This window comes from Diadema antillarum, unplaced genomic scaffold (genome assembly GCF_040938485.1).
Source record: "Diadema antillarum isolate AM-2024a unplaced genomic scaffold, OU_Dant_1.0 seq00000481_RagTag, whole genome shotgun sequence".
NCBI lineage: Eukaryota > Metazoa > Echinodermata > Echinoidea > Diadematoida > Diadematidae > Diadema > Diadema antillarum.
The window spans coordinates 3165777-3176476 of NW_027271445.1; the positions used below are offsets into that span (position 1 = coordinate 3165777).

General features: G+C 37.8%; 1 long non-coding RNA gene across 1 annotated transcript; it reads right to left on the reverse strand.

The window, feature by feature from the left end:
• Positions 1 to 1434: 1434 nt before the first annotated feature.
• On the reverse strand, positions 1435 to 4205 carry LOC139733489 (uncharacterized). Its single transcript, XR_011711098.1, has 3 exons — positions 4034 to 4205; positions 3170 to 3238; positions 1435 to 1469 (listed from the first exon to the last, which is right to left on the reverse strand). It is a non-coding gene; the product is annotated as an uncharacterized lncRNA (long non-coding RNA).
• Between the last annotated feature and the right edge of the window lie 6495 nt (positions 4206 to 10700).

Consider the following 10700-nt stretch of genomic DNA (forward strand, 5'->3'; position numbering starts at 1 on the left):
AAATCTGGTAGTGCATGGTGCCCACATAGGGTATTATCATCTCATTATTACTATTCAACGTATAAAAATCAAAATATTCTGTACATCAACCAATGTAAGAGCAATAACATAGATAGTTCATAAGAGACCACGTACAGTAGAAGTATATTACAGATGTTCACATGCACAATTAAAGCGATATCCATTCCTATTCATACAATTATTATTTCACTGTGAACTACACTAAAATTTAATACAAGATACAAGAGAGCATGATACCATTTTCCCTATATGAGTTGAAAGAACAAAACAAATAAACCGCTTGCTATACATGCTAGTACTCACTCAGAGAGTGCGTATTGTTATTTTTCAGTATACTATACTACTACTCTTGCTAACTGTATCCTGTGATGAAAATCATATCAGATTTAGATGTTATTCATTATTTTCGAATCAAATACAAAGTGTTTGCAAACACTATAATGAAGAAGAAAATAATTAAGACAAGTAGAGAAAACGCATGAAATAGATGTCTCTTCAAGACTGGCCAACAAGGTTTGTCATTCAACCATGCATGATGACATCTCAACAAGGTACTATCACGTGTCAGCAGTGTCTCCAGCTGGTAGTCTCTGCGTGTTTTTCAACTTTCAGCGGTACATAAGAGTACGTCTCAGTTTAATTAATATAGAGCTCTCACATTTCTGTTGTTAATGTTTTATCTCACTGCGGCTCTCTAAAAACAAAACTGATGTGGGGTTGTTAAGTGCGTAGGTTCTTCATTAGATTTTGTTTTCATGCAATTTCATAGCATAGACACTAATGTCCTTCCTCGTTTTGTTCCCGAATTTTAAATCTTGGTTCAATGTCTTTCTTCTTCGGGACCACCCACCCCCCCCCCCCCCCCCCCCCCCCCCCCCCCTCATTCGGACTTGGTTTATCATTCTCCAAGACACACCATGGGGCTACTCTAAAAGTAGCTCCATGGACAGATCACGGCAGACCACTTGGTGGAAGATTGCACGCTTCATTGCCTGGAAGGTGGATGGATTGCCCTCTGCAACCTCATCCCTGCTGCCAGGTCCTAGCTGAAAGACGCAGCCTTTTAATAGTGATACCGCATATAGGACAAAAGAGGACATATTAGAAAGACCATAAGTAAGAAGATGATTCCAAAGAACTTTGTGTCTCCTCTTTTTATGATGTTAAGCCTTGGTTTGTTGCCCTCTCCTGCATTGATTTCTTCCTCTTGCACGTGTCCTTTCTTGTCCTGGTCCTCTCAAGAAACCAACTCCTCGAAGAGTAACATAATAGTTATTAATAGTAACTAATAGTATCATGCTTCCTTAGTTGTTTGTCTCAGATTCGTCCGGAGCTGGGAAGTTTTCTTGCCCAGAACCTTGACCTGTTTCTTGGCTGCTCTCGTCTTCTGAGCTGCTGTCGTCTTCTGAGCTGCTGTCGTCTTCTGAGTCACTGTCATCACTGGGTGTCTGTTGGAGAGTGAGAGGAGAATTTAATAGAATGACAATTTTCCAAGGTAGGAGAGGATCGGGTGATTTTTGTCTGATCCAAATGAAAGACCCCCCAGTTCGAAATCTTCCAAAAGTAGGCTAAAAACGAATTTCCAAATTTTTACTTAATAACAGTGCCAGTACTAAGCTATAAAATTATAACTATTATGTAGCTAATGGTCCAGTAAAACTTTGATATCTCTATTTCAGCTTCGTCAAAAGCCGCAAAATTTTGATATTTGGTAGAGAAACGATAAGTCTTCAACGTAAGGCAAAAACAAAAACAAAATAACGATAAACCCAAAGAACATATTTTTGGTCCATTGAAGAAAATTGTAATCAGTGACATTATGTGGTTTTAGTCAACGCGTGGTTATCGAACCCTTAGGGCGCGTCGACACCGAGCACGGTACGAGCAACGGGCCGGGGTTGTTTGCTATGATGCCCCAAAAGGAACCATGTCTGGTTCAGTTAAAAACGAAAGAAATTCGTAACATTCCTATGACTAAATTATGAACAACAAAATAAACAGTAGAAGATCAATTCTTTAACAAAATTATTTGCGGGGAAGTAATATTTATAACAGAACCAGACATAGTTCCTTTTTGGCACACCATTGCAAAAACCCGACCCGTTGCCCGTACCGTGCTCGGTATATTCAACGGGCCTTCATCTTTGCCATTGGTGTTCATTCAATAGAAAGTATTGCGGCAACATCCGAACAAGTTTATCGCCAGAGCACTCAGGCACTGCATTTTACTCGAATATGCGATGTTGCATACATGTCGCTCGAAACAATTGATCCTTGACGACGTATGCTGCCTACAAATTCTAATATTAAAGTTAGTATCCTCGTTTGCGGGAATCTGACAGCACCTCAGACATTAGATGACTAACTTCATCTTCACCATGTGCAGGCAGCAACGTACGCCGCAAGCTCGCAAAGGGTGAATTGTTTGCGCGACGACATGGAAGGCGCGTTGGTATCAATACTTCCCGATAGCCTGCAATGCCTAGGTCTTACCCGAAAACAGAGATGAGTGGTTAAAAACAAATCATCAAGCATTAGGCCTACTTTTGAGACATTTTTCACACCCAAACCCATAATGTGCATTTTTTTCTTTCACTTCATATCAAATTACTTATCATGTTGGAATTCAAAGCATTTCTTTAAGTTCAGGTGGTTTTTGTTTGTTTTGTTTTGGTTTGTTTGTTGTTGTTGTTTGTTTGTTTTTGTTTTTTTGTCGCTAAAAGCACCGGCATAACCTCGGAATTAAATATCTATGTATCAATATGTGATACTACTAAAAGACCCTATCGTATAAGATCAAAGTGTAAAACAAATTGCTGACGTCCTTTAACTTGTTTCTACTTTCTTCGCAGCAGATTAATTCTACCTCCCTCTTGTTTCTCCTCACTGTTCACTATTACGTACTGCTGAATAAGATTGAACTGGATTAAGATAAGACGTCATACTCTTGAAAGAACTTCCTATAGTAAATCTCTTCGCTGTTCTTCTTGTGACCTTTTCTCTGCTTCCACCCAGATGTCCCACTAAGGTAATGTTAGGCCATCAATAACTATACTTCATGAATATCACATATATTATTATTAATAATCTCATAATTGAGAAAACAATAGAGTGAGAAAAAGAAAAAAGTAATACCAAAATATTATACCTGTATGCCTCCTTGATTATCACTCAGGAAAGATCTTAATGGCTTGTCATTGATGGTGATGCACTCCACCTGTAACATGATGAAGATAATCAAAAGGACACATCGTTCTCACTATTAACCGATTCTTATTTCTCTGAAAGAAATGGATTCATAGCAACATAGCTTGTATCATATTGGTTGGGTTTCCTTGTTAATAAGGAATGGCGCCACCACCTCCACTGCAGAAAATATCATTTGTCATTTCAACAGTTTTCTTGTCAAAAGTCCTGTTACAATGTACGGCTACATTAGTTACGTTCAGACGACAATCCTTAACCTCGAGGATAGGAAACCTCGATGTTAAGCTTGTAGTAAGGGAACGTAAAGACGCACTCGTAGTTAGCTAACCTCGAGGTTAGCTCGAAGTTAAGAGCCACGAGAAATCTTATGGTTAGCGCTCTAACTACGAGCCCCGGGGGTCCCCACTCGTAGTTAAGCAAGGTGTGGACACAAAAATCAACGCACTCAAAGGGGCAGGTATTTAACCTCGTAGTGTGGACGCGCGTCGAAGTTAACCTCTAGTTTAGGGCTTGTCATCTGAACGTAATTATTGTCGGGTGGGAAATGATAAACATTAACATGATTTATAATGGTGATGCTTCAAATAATTATGATGTTTTTATTTTGAATTTCCTTGTGTGATTAATGATAATCTTATCCTTGTGCAAAACAAAATATTATCTGAACACATCATTGCCCTTGCAACGGCTTTACTTTCTGCATTAAATTGGAATATCACCCTTAAGGCGGTTACAATATACTCCCCTCCCCTTCCCTTCCTCATTTTGAACAAATGGTGAGCAAATTACTATAACTGATTCTTACTTTACAGCGAGAAGCCTGTGAGGACATTGTCGTGAAGAATGTCCTTGGCAGTTTAACCCGGTTAAGATTGGCATGTGTAAGATTGGGCAGACGACACAGAAATTCAGCCAAGTTTGCTGCTCCTGACTCTGAGACTAAGCTGGAGTGCGGTTTGAAAGGTTCCAAGGAAAGTTCGCTGATCTGTAAATGTAAAAAAAAAAGAAAAAAGTAATGAAAACAAAGAAAAAAAACCAATAGAAAAGGCTCTATGGCGACTGGTATGCCTCCGCCATATCGCATGGTTCTCCGAATAGGTCTAGATAACATCTTGGCAATTTTAGACGGTAATTGACTGGCAAAAAGAAAAAAAAAATGAAATGAAAGGACATGACAAAACTGTCATGAATGTTTAGAGAGTTTACTGTCCTTGACCTAGGTTTCATTTCTGTTTTATTTTTTATTTCAATAAAATGAAATTTTATTTAAAAAAAAATATGTCTGTTGTTAAACAAATTCAAAACATTCAATGTATTACAAAAAATGCATACTATAAATGAAACTAATAATTATTCAAAATAATTGCGTTAATGGAAAAGAAGGACCTACTTTTAAAAAAAAGCAAGCTTGTATAAATGCGGGCCACTAGGTACATTGAACTGACATTACAATTTCATTGGATGGCTAAATTGGTTTTGAGATCATCTTGTTAGGAGTATGTTCAGCATTTTAATCTTAGGGGGGGGGAGGGGGGTAGGCGGGGACACCGCAGCTAGACCTAATGGCTGCACCCTGTAACCGCAACTTGTCTGCTGCCCTCAACGAACCCGAATTGGTCTATTTGCATATATGTACTAGGTTTCATGAGCCATTTCTGAAGTATGGAGATAAAAAATAATATTTTCACTTGAATTTCCACATTTAACCTCATGGTCCCTGGTAATACATATAAACAGTAAGTTTAAGAAAATACATTCAAGCGTTGTATAGATACTGGGGAAAAGTTGATTTCTAAGACTTTGACCATGACCTTTGACCTTTAACCATGAGCAAAAGTTGACAGGCAAAACTTCGTCCACTCATACACATATCATGCAAAGTTTCATTAGCATGCCTCAAATGATTATCAAGTTAGGCCGTCCACAAATTAAGTTGAGTTAAGTTTAAAGTTAACAAGTTGCTCAATCAGTTACCGATGAAGTCTACATGTTTAAAGCATACTGCACTTCCAACAGCAAATGACACATTACATAATGCACACCAAAAGATTACATACCTGGCATGATGATGCAGAGGTGACGGCTGTTGAGAGGAAACCATCAGGCAAGTAGGGACATGTCAGACTGAAGCTCGAAAGACGTGGCATATCAAATACCCATTTGGCCAAGTCATCTCCCATCGAGGAATGATATTGGGAATCGTCCTGAATGCTCGTAAAGATCAAGTCCAGATCTTGAATCTGCAGAGGAGGTGAGTCAAAACATTGATAAAAAGGTGACAAATAATTATAATAATATGATAATGGCGAGAATGCAAAATGAACATATGAAGAGCTTGCTTCCAAAGCGTTAAATATATCATTATCAATGGATTTAGTGCCTTTAGGAAGCAAGCTCGTCATAATATGAAGAAACCAACATTAACCAAGACAAATTTAGAAGCCTGAATTATGTTTTATACATGTATTCCTCGCAATGATCAACGATCCACTCCAGCAGACACCTTAGAAGAGCATGGGAAATGCGTAGATGACGTGACCATTGCTGAGAATAAGAAATTCAACTCTGCAAGTGTTGTCCCGGACACGCTCAAAGAACTCAGCAAGTGGTGTGCCGAAGCGGAGATGAAACTCAACCCTTCAAAACGTAAAGTGATTTTGCGTGTCACGTTTACCAAAACACCACTCCCACCACTCAAGCTTAAGCTGAACGACAATGTATTGGAAGAAAATGATAAACAAGGTCAAGCTCCTTGGTGTTCCTATTCAAAGTAATCTTCGTCAGGATTTGCATGTCGACGTCATTGTCAAGCGAGCTGCAAGGAAGCTCTACGTACTCCTCGTTATGAAACGATACAGGGCGCCATCTGAAGAACTACTAACCATCTTCACTAGCTACATCAGACCAGTCCTCGAGTATTTTGTACCGGTGTTCTACTCATCCATAACAATACTATTAACTAATAAACAAAGTAACGCCGTCGAAATGGTTCAAAAAGAGCGCTCCATATAATCTTGGGTAATAGGTATGAATCATAATATAAGGAGGCCTGTGTGATGTGCAACATCACTTCACTCTGTGATAGAAGAGATCAGTTGTGTCTGAGGTTCGCTGCCTCACTCTATGCGAGATTTCCAGACTGGTTTCCGCTAACACAGAGCAGCTACAGAGCCCTAAGTCATAGCAACAAACTCAGGGAGATCAAGTGCACGAATGAACGTTACAGGAGCAGTGTAAATGCCTTAATTAACAAGTAAATTTAGCTTGAGATTGGTTGTTTTAAAGTTTTCAAGTGGTACTTGTATTGTACAGGTAATTGTATTATTGTTCTGTGTTCATATGTGACCGTGCACCTCAAAACGAACATAAAGTCGCACACACTGATTTTGCGTGAGGACTGAAAATAAGTGAAATGGGTCAACCTAGCCGAACTTGATTTTTTCATATTTTCTGAAAGAGCGGGTCTTCTTTTACATTATGCTAAAATTTGGTATCATAAAACGGGCAGGAAAGTGTGTTTTTTTTAGCAGTTTATCTCGAACATTTTTGGAAGAATAGTGTGATTAGGTGTGTCTTTAGAATCCCTTTTTCACATCTGAAAAACCTTGTCCACACTCTTCACTTTCAACTCTAATAACTTTTGAAAGGATAGTGCTACTGCTTTGAAAGTTGACATTAATTATGGACAGAATGTGTTAATGAGGCATGCTTAATTTCAGTTTAATCTGATAATCCCTTCATTGTTGTTACTCTGGTGGTTTACTTCCTGTTTTTTTTGTCCCATTCATTGCACTGCCAGCACGGTTGGTAAAGATTAAGCGCTTGAATAGACACTGTACTTCAGAGCCTCTTTTCTCAGTTCCCACTTTTCCTGAGTTTGTGTTTTCTTTCCAATATTTAGATAGGTTAGGAGAGTCCATTTGATTTGAGTTATACATCATTTTAAAACTTAAAGTCTGTTCTTTCAGAATATGGTCTTAACTAAAAATTCATGCCTGGCGACTTTTTGTTTGTTTTGAGGTGCAGGGTCACATATTATAACTCACACTAAAGATATATAATTCAGAGACATTTGAATATTTTTTTCAGATTGATAAGTTGCAGGTTGATAAGGTTGAATACTAAAAGAATTTCATATGATTTTTATTTTACAATTACCGTAATGTGATAAATTTTCAATATAACACAATGTGAAGACTAAATATCAATTATTATGCAACATATCTTTCGGTTATTGTATACCAGTAAGTGTGATAATTTCTGATAATTTTATGCCTTGAATCAACTCTAAGCTGAAACTTGTTTGTTTCAGTTCTTAATACGTTTTGTGTATATCCTGATTACACCTCCTTTTTGCAACTTCCTAAACCTTTCTCTCTCCCACCCTCCCCCCCCCCCTCACTCACCCACTCACTTTCTTTTTATCTCTCCCTCTCTCTCTCTCTCTCTCTTCTCCAGTTACATACTATGTTCTACAACCTAGACGGGCATTACGTGCATTATATAAAATGACTAAAATATCATATGAATTTGATTTCGCGTGAGTTGAAGAGGCTCTATTTTTTTTTTGTAAGACTCTAGAATTATTATCAAGCATTCTAAAAATCACAATCACCAATGCAATCATTTCTCCACATGTATTACGTCTTAATCAAAGTATGTCGTGATTGGGGTGGCCGGATCAGATAACGTACAAATATTTTATATGCAATGTCAAATGTTTGGGGAAAGGGTCACGGTGGCCGAGGCACCCACATACAGTTGGATTTGTGTGTGTGTGTGTGTGTGTGTGTGTGTGTGTGTGTGTGTGTGTGTGTTTTCCTTTGGAATGCCATGGTGACCTTAATTTGGGGGTGGGGCAGCTGAAAGTTGAACGGGACGTCCCTTGACTAATTGTCTGACCAATAGTCTGAGGAAGTCATTTATACCAAAATTTGAGATACAAGGTCTTGTCGCCCCAGCGACGATATGGTACTGTGATGAATTTTTCATATAATATAATCCAATTTATAAATGCGGGACTGATGCTTATTTTTCAGTAATCACAAACTTTTCGCATATTTCTAACGACATGTTATGATAAATGGTTACATATGATTATATTCATCGTATTAATGTTATTGCAATTTGGATTATAGTGTAAACGAAATTTGGATTATAGTGTAAACGAATTGTAAAGAAATATTCTCAGCGTAATAATTAACGATATGTAATTCGGAAGTTTGTTTCAGGTGTCAATTTAGTTTTGAAACATTTCTCCCTACTTTTCTCTCTCCCCGTCTCCCTCTTTTCCTTTCTCTCTCTCCCTTCCTCCCCCCCCCCCCCCTCCTCTCTCTCTCCCTCTCTCTCTCTCCAAACACTCTCTCTTCTCCCCAGCTTCACACTAGGTCCTGCAGCTTTCACGGTCATTTTACGTGCATTATGTACAACGAGCAAAATGAGTTAAGCATCTGATTTCATTATTGGCGTAGGTTTGATTTGATTTGTTTAATCTTTTGTATGTTTTTGTTATCAAGTATATATTTTGGAATACATACACATGTGGAGGTACATGACATGGCCATTATTCATGTTATTTGCTTTCATTGTGCAATATTTAACCCTGATATTGTGTGTGTGTTTTTTCTTTTTTATATGTCTTTGTTTTTCTATATCATACTTCAATGTTCTCACACTCACTCACGTAATATGTCTGCAATTCAGCCTGCAGGCTGCTATGGATGTTGTCCAATAAATGTTTATATTTTTTTTTTTCATCGTCACCTATGTACAAGTGTATAGATTCCATTTCTTACACACAAGATCAAACCATTGAAAACAGTTTACAGACAAACTTTAATCATGTCTTCTCCTTCTTCTTCTTCTTCTTCTCTTGGTTAAGTCTGCCTCTTTCAATGAGATGAAGATTCTTGCAGACTGTGTTATCTACATTATAATACTGTTTATTTAAAGATATTTACAAGCACACATTATGGAGAACAAAGACAGACTAGCCACTGTGATGAACCGTTAGCCGGTTACGGAATGCTCCCACAGATGGCGCTGCAGCAATTTTGAAGGACAGGGAATTCGATATGATAAGCAGTGAAATCATGGATTCTCCCAATTAAGCAAGTGATCAGTTATCGGGTCGAAAACAGTAAGATGTACTCTATTTTCAAATGAAGACAAAGAAGTGTCGAAAAAAAAGGTCAGCTGACCCTGTGATCCAAATGAACTTTAATCATTCATCCTGCTTGTCTAAGTTGTGCTCAGATTTTGATCAAATACTAAAATCATTCAAAGATATAATGGCACATTGATACTAACAGGGCAGGACCTACTTAGATTTTTTCGATCTCCACCCTTTTAGAACCACTGTGTACGGAAGGATTCTCAAAATTAAAAGAAAAAATAGATGCTAATCATATTGGCAATAAAGGGAGAAAAAAGCCAACCCACACAGTCCATTTTCTTTGTTCATATTCAACACACAGTTCGCAGTGAAAAAAAAAAAAAAAAAAAAAAAAACATATCTTGAATATGAAGAGAAAAAAAATGAATAATAGTGGAGCGGCATAGCTTGAAAAATTAGAGGAATTGTGCATTTTATGATAAAAGCACCAAATTTCGCACACATGTTGACAATTACATTTGAAATAAATTCAGATATTGGGCCATCGTAAATAGCGCCCTCAACGGCGATGGCAGCCATGTTTCAAAATGGCCGCCATAAATGCCATTTTTCGTAAAGATTTACAAATTTCAGAAGGGAAAAATCAATAAGATTTTGCAAACGAGTGGGAAATAACATTTAGAATAAATTTAGATATTGGGCCACCGCAAATTGCGCCCTCAACGGCCATGGCAGCCATTATTCAAAATGGCCACCATAAATGCCATTTTTCGCAAAAAATTGAAAATTACAGTAGGGAAAATCAGTAAGATTTTGCAAACGAGTGGGAAATAACATTCAAAATAAATTCAGATATTGGGCCATCGTAAATAGCGCCCTCAACGGCCATAGCAGCCATTTTTTTTTTCAAAATAGCCGCCATAAATGCCATTTTTCGTAAAAATTTACAAATTTCAGTAGGGAAAATCAATAAGATTTTGCAAACGTGTCGGAAATAGCATTCAAAATAAATTCAGATATTAGGCCATCGCAAATTGCGCCCTCAACGGGCGGGGCAGCCATTTTTTCAAAATGGCCGCCATAAATGCCAGTTTTCGTAAAATTTGACAAATTTCAGAAGGGAAAGTCAACAAGATTTTGCAAACGAGTGGGAAATAACATTCAAAATGAATAAATTATAGATATTGGGCCATCACAAATTGCGCCCTCAACGGCCGTAGCAGCCATTTTTTTCAAAATGGCCGCCATAAATGCCACTTTTCGTAAAATTTGACAAATTTCAGAAGGGAAAGTCAATAAGATTTTGCAAACGAGTGGTAAATAACATTCAAAATGAATTTAGATATAGGGCTCACAC